Here is a 13,886-nt window from a genome sequence, read left to right on the forward strand (position 1 = left end):
CCATTTGCCAGGTGTGCTCACCGATAGAGCGGCGGCTTCACCTAACCCAGACTGACAGGAAGTGAATAAGCAGCCGAGCTGGTGGAACATTCCACCCATACTTGCCAACCCTCCCGGATTTTCCGGGAGACTCCCGAAATTCAGCGCCTCTCCCGAAAACCTCCCGGGACAAATTTTCTCCTGAAATTCAAGCAGAGCTGGAGGCCACGCCCCCCAACATTGAGTCAGACCTGACTCAATGTTGTGACCCTCTTAAACAGGACAATACTGCCATCTACTGTACATAGAATAGAATGTAAATATAGTCTACATTTAAGTGCAGTCAAGGAAAATGCATTAGGGAGTCTGTTGTTCTGAAGCCCACAGTAAAGAGACGTAACTTCATCACGTCGCCTGGTTATTGACTCCAACCCAATATATTACACCGTCGACGGGCAAAATTAAGAAATACGCTTTCAAGCTCCAGAACGATTGGAAACAAGAATTTCTGTTTATCCAGGAGAGTTCGAAGGGGAAGGGGTATGTTGCCTGTAAATTTTGTAGAACAGACTTCTCCATTGAACACAGCGGCCGAACGGATATTCAGCGAAGCACAAAGCGTCCGCAGCACAGCATCGTTCACAACCCAGTAATATGGCCCACCTCGCAAAATGGTGTATCTTATGCTGAGACAAAGATGGCTATGCTGATAGCTGGAAGCAACATCCCGTTCTCATTTGCGGATGTCTACAACAAATCCATGAAGGACGTTCCCGGATTCGGAGATCGCTCGCCAATACGCAAATGGCAGAACAAAGGTTACTCAAATAGTGAAAGGTAAGTGTTGTTGTTGTTTTTTTTTAGTAACAAGCAAGCACAGTACAGTTAGTAGAACAACTGTGTTTTTATTACTGTATATTTGATAGGTGCCGTCGGAAATTCAACTATTTCTTTTATTTATATAAATAATGAAATAAATATATATAGCTAGAATTCACTGAAAGTCAAGTATTTCATACATATATATGTATATATATATGTATATATATATATATATATATGAAATACTTGAGTTGGTGAATTATACGCCACCCCTCTTAACCACGGCCCCGCCCCAACCACGCCCCCAACCACGCCTCCTTCAGTAGGCCTTTAAAAAGATGTGCACTATAAAACGCGCTAATTGCAGCCATTAATCCTGGCTTCCTCATTTCGATACAAAAAAAAAAATCAGCACGAATTGTTCTGTTAATTTTTGTTTTGTAGGTGTTTTATATACAATTTTCATGAATTAATGTTGATGATCAATTTGAAATGTTGTTTATTGAGTTGGTTTTATTTTTCAGTATCGAATGGTTCATGTTAAAAAATTGTTTATCTGGGGTGGATCGCTCGCCTGTGCATCGGTTGGGGACATATCTGCGCTGCTGACCCGTCTCCGCTCGGGATGCTCTCCTGCTGGCCCCACTATGGACTGGACTTTCACAATATTATGTTAGATCCACTATGGACTGGACTCACACTATTATGTTAGATCCACTACGGACTGGACTCTCACTATTATGTTAGATCCACTATGGACTGGACTCTCACTATTATGTTAGATCCACTACGGACTGGACTCTCACTATTATGTTAGATCCACTATGGACTGGACTCTCACTATTATGTTAGATCCACTATGGACTGGATTCTCACTATTATGTTAGATCCACTACGGACTGGACTCTCACTATTATGTTAGATCCACTATGGACTGGACTTTGATATTATGCTAGACCTATTCGACGTCCATTGCATCCGGTCTCCCCTAGAGGTAGGGCGGGGTGTCACCCATATCTGCGGTCCTCTCCAAGGTTTCTCATAGTCATTCATATTGACATCCCACTGGGTTTTGAGTTTTTCCTTGCCCTTTTGTGGGCTCAGAACCGAGGATCTCGTTGTGGCTTGTGCAGCCCTTTGAGACACTTGTGATTTAGGGCTATATAAATAAACATCGATCATTGATTGATATAAATAGGGATTACATTTACATTTTATATCAGGCTTTAAATATTTGTTGTTACAGACTAAAGCACAGTGTTGATAAAGTTGTTCCTTGTACGTTGATCCAAATTTCATTCTTTAAAAGGGGCCCTATTGGTTCCTGTTGTTGTGTATTTGGGATCGGCATACGCCCGAAAAGGTGAAAACAAACATGGGTGTAAGGCACAGACATTTAGAAAATAACCTTGCCTTCTTTCATTCTCTCTCTAAATAACCCATTTAGAATTTGTTCTCTTCTGTGAGTTTTTTTTTTACACCAATGACATCGGCAGATTATCCCTATATGTCCAGGGTTTACCCCGCCTTCCGCCCAAGTACAGCTGAGATAGGCTCCAGCACCCCCTGCCACCCCGGAAGGGACAAGCGGCAGAAAATGGATGGATAGATGGATGGATGGGTCAAAATTAACCTGTGGTCCGTAAGTTCCTTCTTTTTTGCATTCTTCATGTGGTTGGACAGACAGGCTCGTACATGCATATGCATCCTCTGCTGTTGCCATTTCTAATATAGTTTTAACTTATACCTGTTAATAGACTCGCTATGGAAGCGCTAAAACTACAATTAAGATGACGAGGAGAAGGAGTAAATAAAACCGCCCACAAAACGGCACATCTTGAAGAGACGGTCAGAAAGCAGCTTAAAGACGGTCTGTAAAACATAATCTGTGCAGCATTTTGACCAAATAACTACTATTACATGCTATGTAGACCACAAGGAAGTCTTTTAAATGTAGAAACAAATCATATTATGACCCCTTTTAAAGTTAGCAATAGGGGCTTGAATCTTTGGGCACCTAACAGCTCATTCCGATTCCTGAGGTGAACATTTGTTTTCAGAATCGATTCTGGATTCAAACCGATTCTCCCAATGTATTTGTGAACGACTTAAGCCGTCGTGCGGGTTCAATGGACCACCCAGGAAGGACATCTCTTTTGAGCAGGTTTGACTTGTTTAGTTTTCAATAAAGGATGTCTTTTGCGCCGTCGTCGCTCCCGTCTCTCGCTCTCCGGTCCGCTCTTCAGTCGGCCGCATCTCCGTCTCTCGCGTCTTGCTCTCGGTCTCTTTTGCTCCTTATCCACTGCTGCGGGCTCTCCAACTCCTTCTGCCGATCTCTCCTCCTTCTCCCCTTTTATACACTGAGAGGAGATACACTGATTGTGTCAAGGTGCGCGATGCACGCACCTGAACTTGATTGCGGCGTCACTCCCGGCACGCCCCGCCTCGCCGCTCGCCGTAAACGCCTCCATCCGCTGCTCGTTTGCTGGCTGGGCCTCTCTAAATTATTATTATAATACTTACAATTAAACATTTTCAAAACAGGTTAGGAAAAGCTCTTTCTGTTTGCATAAAGACGGGCCTGAAAATGTATTTTTTAAAAATTCCACCCATCCGTCTTCTACCGCTTGATCTTTTCGGGGTCGCGGGGGCAAGATGCAGAGATGGCAGGCGAAGTGCAGGTAAACATGACTTTAACGTCAAAAGGGAACTGGTATGTGCATATGCAGCGAACATAAAAACAAGAAACAGGAAAACAAGCCATGACTGGAGGGTGAGGCAGGCGTAAATAGCAGCCCGAATGCCAACTGCAACCAGGTGTGCCAGGCTGCCAATCAGGGACAGGTGAGGGAAACGAGCACTCAAAGAGACATGCAAGAAGTGGAACTAAAATAAGGGGGCTGACAGGAAATAAATACAAACTCAGGAAAAATAACAAGACGTGAATGTGACAGAAATTCTACAGCAACCCCCCATTAAAAAAAAAACAAGGTCCAAAATTTGTGGGAGGGTTGAGGGCGGAGTTGGCGGCGGGTCGCCAAGTTTTGTGTCCCCAAAGCCAGCGATGGAGAGTCAGGTGGCGGCGACGCGTTGAACGCTGTTGCATCTGGCGAGGCGGGCGACCATGGAACGGCCACTGTGGCCGACTAGGAGACGTGTGGCCGTCTGATGGCCACCTGTGCGGCAGGCAAGCTGGAGGTTGTGGAAAAACCGTGAGATGAGCCCACTTTAGCCGTTGGCGGCGTCGTGGGACGACCCACTGAAGATGAAGATGGTGGTGCCTTGGGACGGCTTGCTGGAGTTGTGGATGGCGGCGCCGTGGGACGAAGATGGCGTTTCCACAGCTGGAGCAGCAACCGGCTGGGCTGTCGGCGTGACCAGAGCTGGACCAGCAGGCGGCTGGGCTGTCGCCATGTCCAGAGCTGGAGCAGCAGGCGGATGGACTGATGGCGTGTCCAGAGCTCAAACAGTAGACGGCTGGGCTGTCGCCATATCCAGAGTTGGAAGAGCGGGCGACTGGGCTGTCGGCGTGTCCAGCGCTGGAGCTCTAGGCGGCTGGGCTGTCGGCGTGTCCAGAGCTGGAGCTCTAGGCGGCTGGGCTGTCGGCGTCTGAGGTGGCCTCACTGGTAGAGGTGAGAGCTGTTTCCTCTGTCGCACAGCTGACTTTAGCCCCCCCCCTCTCAAGGGACGGATTCCAGACATCCCAAAAAGGCTGGGGTAGCGGGAAGAGACCTGGGGTGTCTCGGGTCCTGCCGACTCTGGCTGCCCCCCTGGAACAGATGATAGGGACAACCAGTCCGTGCAGCACTCAAGCCACAGAGCTTGTCCATCATGGAAACCAAGCGGGTACAGTTCTCCCGAGCAGCCATTTGTTGCCTCCAGACTGACCACCAAATTTCTGCGGGGTTCGTACTCGGCTCGATGATTCTGTCAGGTTCTGTTCGTCTTGAACCCCATGATGCAGAAATTGCGGGCGTAGGGCAGGTAAACATGACTTTAATGTCAAAAAGGAACAAGTGCAACTGGTAAGTGCACATACAGGGAACATGGAAACAGGAAAACAATCATCGAGCCCTGACTGGAGGGCAAGGCAGGCGTAAATAGGAGCCGGATTTCCAACTGCAACCAGGTGTGCCAGGCTGCTAATCAGGGACAGGTGAGGGAAATGAGCGCTCAGGGAGACACGCAGGAAGCAGAATTAAGGTAAACACAAACTAAGGAAACATAAGACGTGAATGTGACAGACAATCACATAAGTGTCCAATTAAATGGCCAAAGCGTGCAACAAGTTATGGCTAACAAACTCAACTTTCTCCTCTCCCCACAGTGAGTGCAGGTAAAAACGCCCCTTTATAGTGACCGCCAGAAATGTCACGTGACACACACTTCCGTTCTATGAATACACCCCATGATGTATACACATTTAGGACTCTAACACACCGGCCCCTTAATTATGTTTCCATCATCAGTTTAACAAGTAGGAGACATAAACACAGCAGCAATATCAATCATAAAAGGCTGCATCGTGTCCTTCAAAAATGTACCCACACTGAAAACATGTCCATAGTCAAATGTAAGCAAAAGAATGTTAACAAAAAAAGAAAGAAGAAAATAAAGTAATCCACAAATTAAAGGCCTACTGAAATTTGATTTTCTTATTTAAACGGGGATAGCAGGTCCATTCTATGTGTCATACTTGATCATTTCGCGATATTGCCATATTTTTGCTGAAAGGATTTAGTAGAGAACATCGACAATAAAGTTTGCAACTTTTGGTCGCTAATAAAAAAGCCTTGCCTGTACCGGAAGCAGAGGTGGGTAGAGTAGCCAGAAATTGTACTCAAGTAAGAGTACTGTTACTTTAGAGATTTATTGCTCTAGTAAAAGTAAGGAGTAGTCACCCAAATATTTACTTGAGTAAAAGTAAAAAGTATGTTGGGAAAAAACTACTCAAGTACTGAGTAACTGATGAGTAACCTGTTTGTTTAATGATGACGGCAACAAATAATGCACAAAACATAAAAATAGCAATGAGCAAATTCAGATTCAGGAATATCTCTTAAGCAACTAAAACAATATTATATATTAAATAATAGTACATCAAAATTAAATAAAAAAATGGCACATTGAGCCACAATAACGTAACAGCACAATAGCCTCAGTAGGCATTCATTGATTTGATTGATTGATTGATTGATTGATTGAAACTTGTATTAGTAGATTGCACAGTACAGTACATATTCCGTACAATTGACCACTAAATGGTAACACCCCAATAAGTTTTTCAACATTAATCAATTACTTAGTAAATGACCAAGTCGAGGTGATCTACCTCATATATACATACACACATACATATCCTTTATACACACACTTATCATATATATATATACATACATTTATATATACAGTATATAATTTATATTTATTTATTTTGCCCTTTTTGTTGACATGTTAAAGGTGTTTTAATGAATATACATGCATGTTTAACACATAAATTCCTCTCTTTCATGAAGACAAGAATATAAGTTGGTGTATTACCTGATTCTGATGACTTGCAATGATTGGAATCAGACGTTCACGTTTTCAAATGGAGGAGAAACAAAGTCCCTCTTTTCTGTCTAATACCACATGAAAGTTGTTGGTTTTTGGCAACTTATTTGTCCAGCTTCCATATTCGTTTTTATACACTTAACAAGAAATACATTGGCGGCAAACTCCGTAGCTTGCTAGCTTGTTTGCGCTGGCTTTCGGAGACTCTTATTTTGTTAGTGCAGGCGCGATGGAGCGGCGCTTTTATTGTGAAGACAGGAACTGTGCGATCAGTCTTTAGGCTTTTGACGGGAAGTACGGTTGAAATAAAAAGAGTCTTTTTTCCTTTACACTTTTGATTGATTGATTGAAACTTTTATTAGTAGATTGCACAGTACAGTACAAAATCCGTACAATTGACCACTAAATGGTAACACCCCAATAAGTTTTTTAACTTGTTTAAGTCGGGTCATGTGACCGCCTGGCTCTGTTTGATTGGTCCAACGTCACCAGTGACTGCATGTGATTGGTGAAACCCAGGCATGCGTAGATTCTACTTTGACGCTCTGTCATTAACCAAAACAAACATGAATAGATCGATTAAAAAAAAAGGAGCGAGTAGCGAGCTAAATGTAGATAAATGGAACGGAGTAAAAGTAGCGTTTCTTTTCTATAAATATACTCAAGTAAAAGTATGTTGCAAAAAAACTACTCGTAGAAGTACAATTTATCCCAAAAGTTACTCAAGTAAATGTAACGGAGTAAATGTAGCGCGTTACTACCCACCTCTGACCAGAAGTAGCAGACGATGTGCGCGTGACGTCACGGGTTTTAAGGCTCCTCACATCCTCACATTGTTTATACTCATGGCCTCCGGCAGAAAGAGCTATTCGGACCAAGAAAGCAACAATTTCCCCATTGATTTGAGCGAGGATGAAAGATTCGTGGATGAGGAAAGTTAGTGAGGCACTAAAAAAAAAAAAAAAAAAAAAAAAAGCGACGGCTCCAGCCGGCGGCAGTAGTAGTGTTTTAGATGTAATTAGACACAATTACTAGGATAATTCTGGAAAATCCCTTATCTGCTTATTGTTTTCATAGTGTTTTAGTGAGATTCTAAAGTCATACCTGAAAGTCGGATGGCTGCGGTGAACACCAGTGTCTCAGAGAGAAGCCAATGGAGGAGCCAAGATCACAGATGCCTTTTTGACAGCTACAGGAGGAGGTCCCATAATCCACTGAAGTCTCCGGTAAGAGCTGACATAATATCACAATTTTCCCATCCAAAAACTTGCTGGTTGACGTAGAGAAACATGTTCGCTTGACCGCTCTGTGTTAAAGCTTCACAACAAAGAAACACCGGTGGTGTTTTGGTGCTAAAGGCAGCTGCAATCCACCGCTTTCCACCAACAGCATTCTTATTTATAGTCTGCGTTATTAATTGAACAAACTGCAAAAGATTCAGCAACACAGATGTCCAAAATACTGTGTAATTATGCGATGAAAAGAGACGACTTTTAGCCGTGTGTGGAGCTGGGCTAATATGTTCGCTACAACCTGAGACGTTACAAACAGGCGTCATCATTCCGCGACGTTTTCAACAAGAAACTCCGCGCGAAATTTAAAATTGCAATTTAGTAAACTAAAAAGGCCGTATTGGCATGTGTTGCAATGTTAATATTTCATCATTGATATATAAACTATCAGACTGCGTGGTCGCGAGTAGTGGCTTTCAGTAGGCCTTTAAGTTGTGCAAAGTCCAAATCTCTACTGACTTTCTTCCTCTGCTCTCCTTCTTTGGGGGCGTCCCACGTCTCTGTCCGCAGCTTGTCATCCTTTAGGATTTTGTGGATCTATTTACGGCCTTTGCGGTCCCCTCCATCTGGGTCATCGTCATCCTCCTTGCCACACTTCTCAATGCTGTACTTTGATCCAGCGCAGGGGTCGGGAACCTTTTTGGCTGAGAGAGCCAAGAAGCCAAATATTTAAAAATGTATTTCTGTAAGAGCCATATAATATTTTTTAATACCGAACACAACTAAATGGCTGCATTATTAAGTAAGAGCAACATTTCTAGACTACAATATGTCTCTTATGCTTTGTAATAACATTGTTATTATGAAGCTAACTGTGGAGGGGGGCGTGGCCTGCGGGCCTGCAGTTAAGCGGGGTGTTGCCAGGATCAGCCTCGAAATCAGCGACAGGTGCGTAGAGGGCCCACCTGGGCCTTGTTATCTAATCACCTGCCGCTCGGTTATAAGCAGCAGCCAGGAGGAGAGACGGGGTTGGAGCTGGAGCCAAAGCACAAGCGAGGATGAAAGACAAAAAGACAATTGCTGGAAAGCAACTGAGAGACTTATTGAAAAATAAAATATTGTATCCCTAAAACTCATGTGGGTGCTTGGTGGTCTGAAGAACCCCCAGGAGGGCAAGCCCCACACTAACCAATAGTAAATAAATAACTTCCTACCATTAACGCAACTTCTTAAACAGGTGCGGTAGAAAAGGGATGGATGGATTAAAAATGCATGAGAATGTTTTATATTTTGAACATTATTTTTAACACTGTGATTACCAGTGGAATTATTCATTACTTATCGTGTTAAGCAATGTCAGCTCAGATTTATCCGAGAGCCAGATGCAGTCATCAAAAGAGCCGCATCTGGCTCTAGAGCCATAGGTTCCCTACCCCTGATCCAGCGCCTCTACTTCTTGTGCTTGGAACCTCTTTGCTTCCCATCATCGAAGATCTGGTCTTTCCTCCGCTGGCTCCTTTGTCATCATTGGCTAAGAACTCATGACGATGCTGTCACCTCTACATCAAAGCCTGGGTCTTCGAAATCATCATCTTCTTTTTCTTTTCCCACTTTTGTGTAATATTTCCCTATGTTCTCCTCTTCAGAGGAGGATCTTTCTGCCCTGGAAGAAAGATTCGGCTTAATCTGAGCAGGAGGCATTTCCTTCAGGATTCTGTTCTCTGGGTCATCATTTTTAAACTGTTTTTGCCAAAGTTGTTCTACAGCCAACATTAACTCTGTTTACAGTTATTTGTGGCCATTTACAGTCTGCTCTCTGCTGCCACCCAGTGGTCCATCAACAGTTCATCCAAGCCTGGTCCTTGTGGCCTTTTTTTTAGATTCGACTTGGACTGGCACAATTGGCAGCTTTCAATCTTGCTCTTTAGCCTCTGTAAACCCACTTTGACACCAGCGTGTGGACCAGGGGCGTCACTAGACCTAATACTGTACTGGGGCACACCTGGGGCACAAATAATTCATGTGAGCGTGCAAAGTGCGCAAGCAAAAACATTTTTAGCACTTATTTATCATTAAATATACATAAATAGTGCTATAAACTATGAAATCATATGAGATGATGTTGTATGGATCTTTGATTAACCACCTGAAAATAACTAATGCATTTGACCTACTTGTGCACTTTTTTTACTTCAGACTTCTAAACTGCTACTCTCTCTCAATTGAAGTCTCGATCCGCACGTGAATAAATTACCATATTAATTAGCCATGTGCTCATTGTTACGTGGAGTGAATACAGTAGTGTGAAGTGAATTATATTTATATAGCGCTTTACATAGTGAAACCCAATATCTAAGTTACATTTAAACCAGTGTGGGTGGCACTGGGAGCAGGTGGGTAAAGTGTCTTGCCCAAGGACACAACGGCAGTAACTAGGATGGCACAAGCGGGAATCGAACCTGCAACCCTCAAGTTGCTGACACGGCCACTCTACCAAAAGTAGTATGTGCGCTGTTGTTTGTTATTTAGACCAGTGGTCCCCAACCACCGGGCCATGGCCCGGTACCGGGCCGCAGAAGAATTTTTTATTAATTTTTATTAAAAAAATAAATAAATTAAAAAATATATATATATATATATATTTTTATTAAATCAACATAAAAACACAATATACACTCACAATTGGTGCACCAACCACAAAAAAAACTCCCTTTTTCATGACAAAAACGTCCCTTTTTCATGACAAAGAAAAAAAAAAAAAGGACCCCCCCCCCGGGCCGCGGGAAAAATTATTAAGCGTTGACCGGTCCGCGGATACAAAAAGGTTGGGGACCACTGATGTAGACTTAAAACTCTGAAGCGTTTTTTTCTATTGGTGAAATTTGTACTGGGGCACATGCCCCAGTGAAATCTGTCTGACGCCGCCCCTGGTGTGGACACATCCTTCTCAGCCTACTCAGAATCCTTCCTTTCTGTGGAGTACAGTATGCTTCAGGCACAGGAAATCCTCTTGCAAATGTGTCTTTTCCACAAACAGCCAAAGCAAATGCCAGTTCGAGGTTCATCGAGTTCTCATGTTCCATTCTTCCCAACAGTGCATACACATAGCAACTCTTCACCAGAGAAAACACATCTATTCATTCCTGATGTTATATTTTGTTGGACTTGACAGGCTGAATTGTTCACGGCAGATCCGACAATAGTGGCAAAACTTCAATTTAGGCTGTAAATCTGCGTTGTATGTTTATTTGTGTGTTACTGTAGGATAATCGTTTGTTTCCCAAAAAAACGGATCTGTTAGAATCTCCATTTAGGCTTCTATGAAATATGTAGCATTACTTATTTTTTTCTCTTCTTTGCTGCGGTTTCTGTAGCCTAAAAAATTGGCTTCCCCATGATTTTATGGTAGCTTTTTTTTATACCGGTCAGCATATTGGAAGGCATGTCCAAGTCATAAAGATACTGTACGGCCTCCATAGCATTGCAGCAGCTTCTGAGAAACAGACCGTTGTCCTGTAGTCCATTCACATTTTCTGTTTTTATTGTAGGTCATCTCTGTTTTTATTGCAGGCCATGAAGAAGGTTTGTCGATGTATCAAGAGAAAATCTTTTGCTCGTTACCAAATAGCTCCTTTAATGAAATTTTGGCTTTCATGCATCCACGGTCCGGGTTTAGGTACTGACAGCTTTTTACAAGTTCTTTGCTGTGTCAAATCCAGTCAAGTCTCTTGTTGGATCCATTATGGATTGAACTTTCACAGTATCATGTTAGACCCGCTCGACATCCATTGCTTTCGTCCTCTCCAAGGTTCTCATAGTCATCATTGTCACCGACGTCCCACTGGGTCATTATTGTCACCGATGTCCCACTGGGTGTGAGTTTTCCTTGCCCTTATGTGGGCCTACCGAGGATGCCGTAGTGGTTTGTGCAGCCCTTTGAGACACTAGTGATTTAGGGCTATATAAGTAAACATTGATTGATTGATTGGTTTAAGTCAATTTGATTTATATAGCATGTTTACAACAACTTTTAAATTGAACCAAAGTGCTTTACAGGTTAAAAAAAAGCATAGAGCAACAGAAACAGAAAACAAAGAACATAAACAAAGAATGAGCTGAACAAAATAGTGCAAAAATCATTACGGTAAAAGGGGTCGAATAACAAGTAAAATATTTGCTAAATAAAAATCATAGTAATAAAAAGTGTGACAAATAGAAAAAATAAAACTAAAGCGAAGGGGTTAAGGGGTAGGACTAGAAATGGTGGCCTAGTGAGCAGACTCAGCTTAGGTCAAAGGACAGCGAGAAGAGGTAGGTCTTAAGAAGGGTTTTGAAAACCCCCAGACTCTGGGCTGACCTAATGTGGAGCGGAAGGCTGTTCAACTGAAAAGGCTCTGTCCCCTCTGGTCTTTAGCCTGGATCTAGGGACCGCCAGCAGCAGTTGGTCAGCTGACCTTAGGGCTCTAGACGAGGTATGGTGATGCAGAAGCTCGGTCAGGTATTGTGGGGCAAGACCATTTAGGGATTTAAAAACAAAAGTAATTTAAAATCAATGCGGTAACGGACTCCCTGGAGTGAGGCCAGGACTGGGGTGATGTGCTCACGTTTTTTGCTGCTGGTGAGGAGACGGGCAGCAGCGTTTTGCACAAGCTGTAAACGGCGGAGTGATGCCAGGTCAATGCCGACGTGCAGTGAATTGTTGTAGTCTAGCCGGTGAGTGATGAAGGCGTGGATAGCAGTCTCCAGGTCGCACTGGGAGAGATAGGCTTTGGTCTTTGCTAGGGTTCTGAGATGGTAAAAGCGAGTACTAACCACTGAGCTGACCTGTTTGGTGAATTCGAAGGCACAATCGAAGATCACTCCGAGATTTCTCGCGGAGGACCGGATGTTTACACCCTGAGGACCTAGAGCACTGACAAACGAGACTGGAGATGTTTCGCCGAAGATGATGATCCCGGTCTTGCTCTCATTAAAGGGGAACATTATCACCAAACCTACGCAAGCGTCAATATATAACTTGATGTTGCAAAAAAAAGACCACGTGTTTTTTTAACCGATTTCCGAACTCTAAATGGGTTAATTTTGGCAAATTAAACGCCTTTCTGTTTATCGCTCTTATAGTGATGACGTCAGAATGTGACGTCACCGAGGTAACACACCCACCATTTTCATTTTCACATTACAAACACCGGGTCTCAGCTCTGTTATTTTCCGTTTTTTCGACTATTTTTTGGAACCTTGGAGACATCATGCCTCGTCGGTGTGTTGTCGGAGGGTGTAACAACACTAACAGGGAGGGATTCAAGTTGCACCACTGGTAAGAAATCTGCCGCCAGACCCCCATTGAATTTGCCAAAGTGTCTCCACATTTTACTGCCGATGACAGACATGGGACAGAGATGTATGGATAACCTGCAGATGCATTTGCAACGATTAAGTCAACGAAATCACAAAGGTGAGTTTTGTTGATGTTGTTGACTTATGTGCTAATCAGACATATTTGGTCACGGCATTACTGCCAGCTAATCGATGCTAACATGCTATTTACGCTAGCTGTATGTACATTTGAAACTAGATACCCACATTTAATGCGAAACAAACACTTACCAATCGACGGATTTAAGTTGCTCCAGTGTCACAAGATGCGAAAGTCCTGATCGTTTGGTCTGCACATTTTACCAGCGATGCTAATAAGGCAGCCATGCTATGGGCCACTTCATTAGGTACACCCATGCTATGGCCGAATAGCGTCAATAACTATTCGCTCAATAGCTTCAATTTCTTCTTCAATTTCGTTTTCGCTATCTGCCTCCATACTCCGACCATCTGTTTCAATACATGCGTAATCTGTTTAATCGCTTAAGCCGCTGAAATCCGAGTCTGAATCCGAGCTAATGTCGCTATATCTTGCTGTGGTAACCGCCATGTTGTTTGTATTGGCAGCCCTGTATGGCGTCACAGGGAAATGGACAGTCCGCATCGCAAATAGCGAAAATCAAGAACTTTAAAGCTTTTTTTTAGGGATATTCCGGGAGGTGTAAAATTTTGAAAAAAACTTAGAAAAATAAAACAAGCCACTGGGAACTGATTTTTATTCTTTTTAACCCTTTTGAAATTGTGATAATGTTCCCCTTTAAGGTTGAGGAAGTTAGCACTCATCCATACTTTAATGTCAGACAGTCAAGCAGTGGCTGAAGTGCGACCTGTCCTGTGGCCTTAAGTGAAAAGCATACTAAAGCATCTTTTAGTATGCTGTTCCAGGAAGTATAGTGTCAGAATGGTCTGTTGTGTTCCGCTCAA

This window comes from Nerophis ophidion, linkage group LG21 (genome assembly GCF_033978795.1).
Source record: "Nerophis ophidion isolate RoL-2023_Sa linkage group LG21, RoL_Noph_v1.0, whole genome shotgun sequence".
Taxonomy (NCBI): domain Eukaryota; kingdom Metazoa; phylum Chordata; class Actinopteri; order Syngnathiformes; family Syngnathidae; genus Nerophis; species Nerophis ophidion.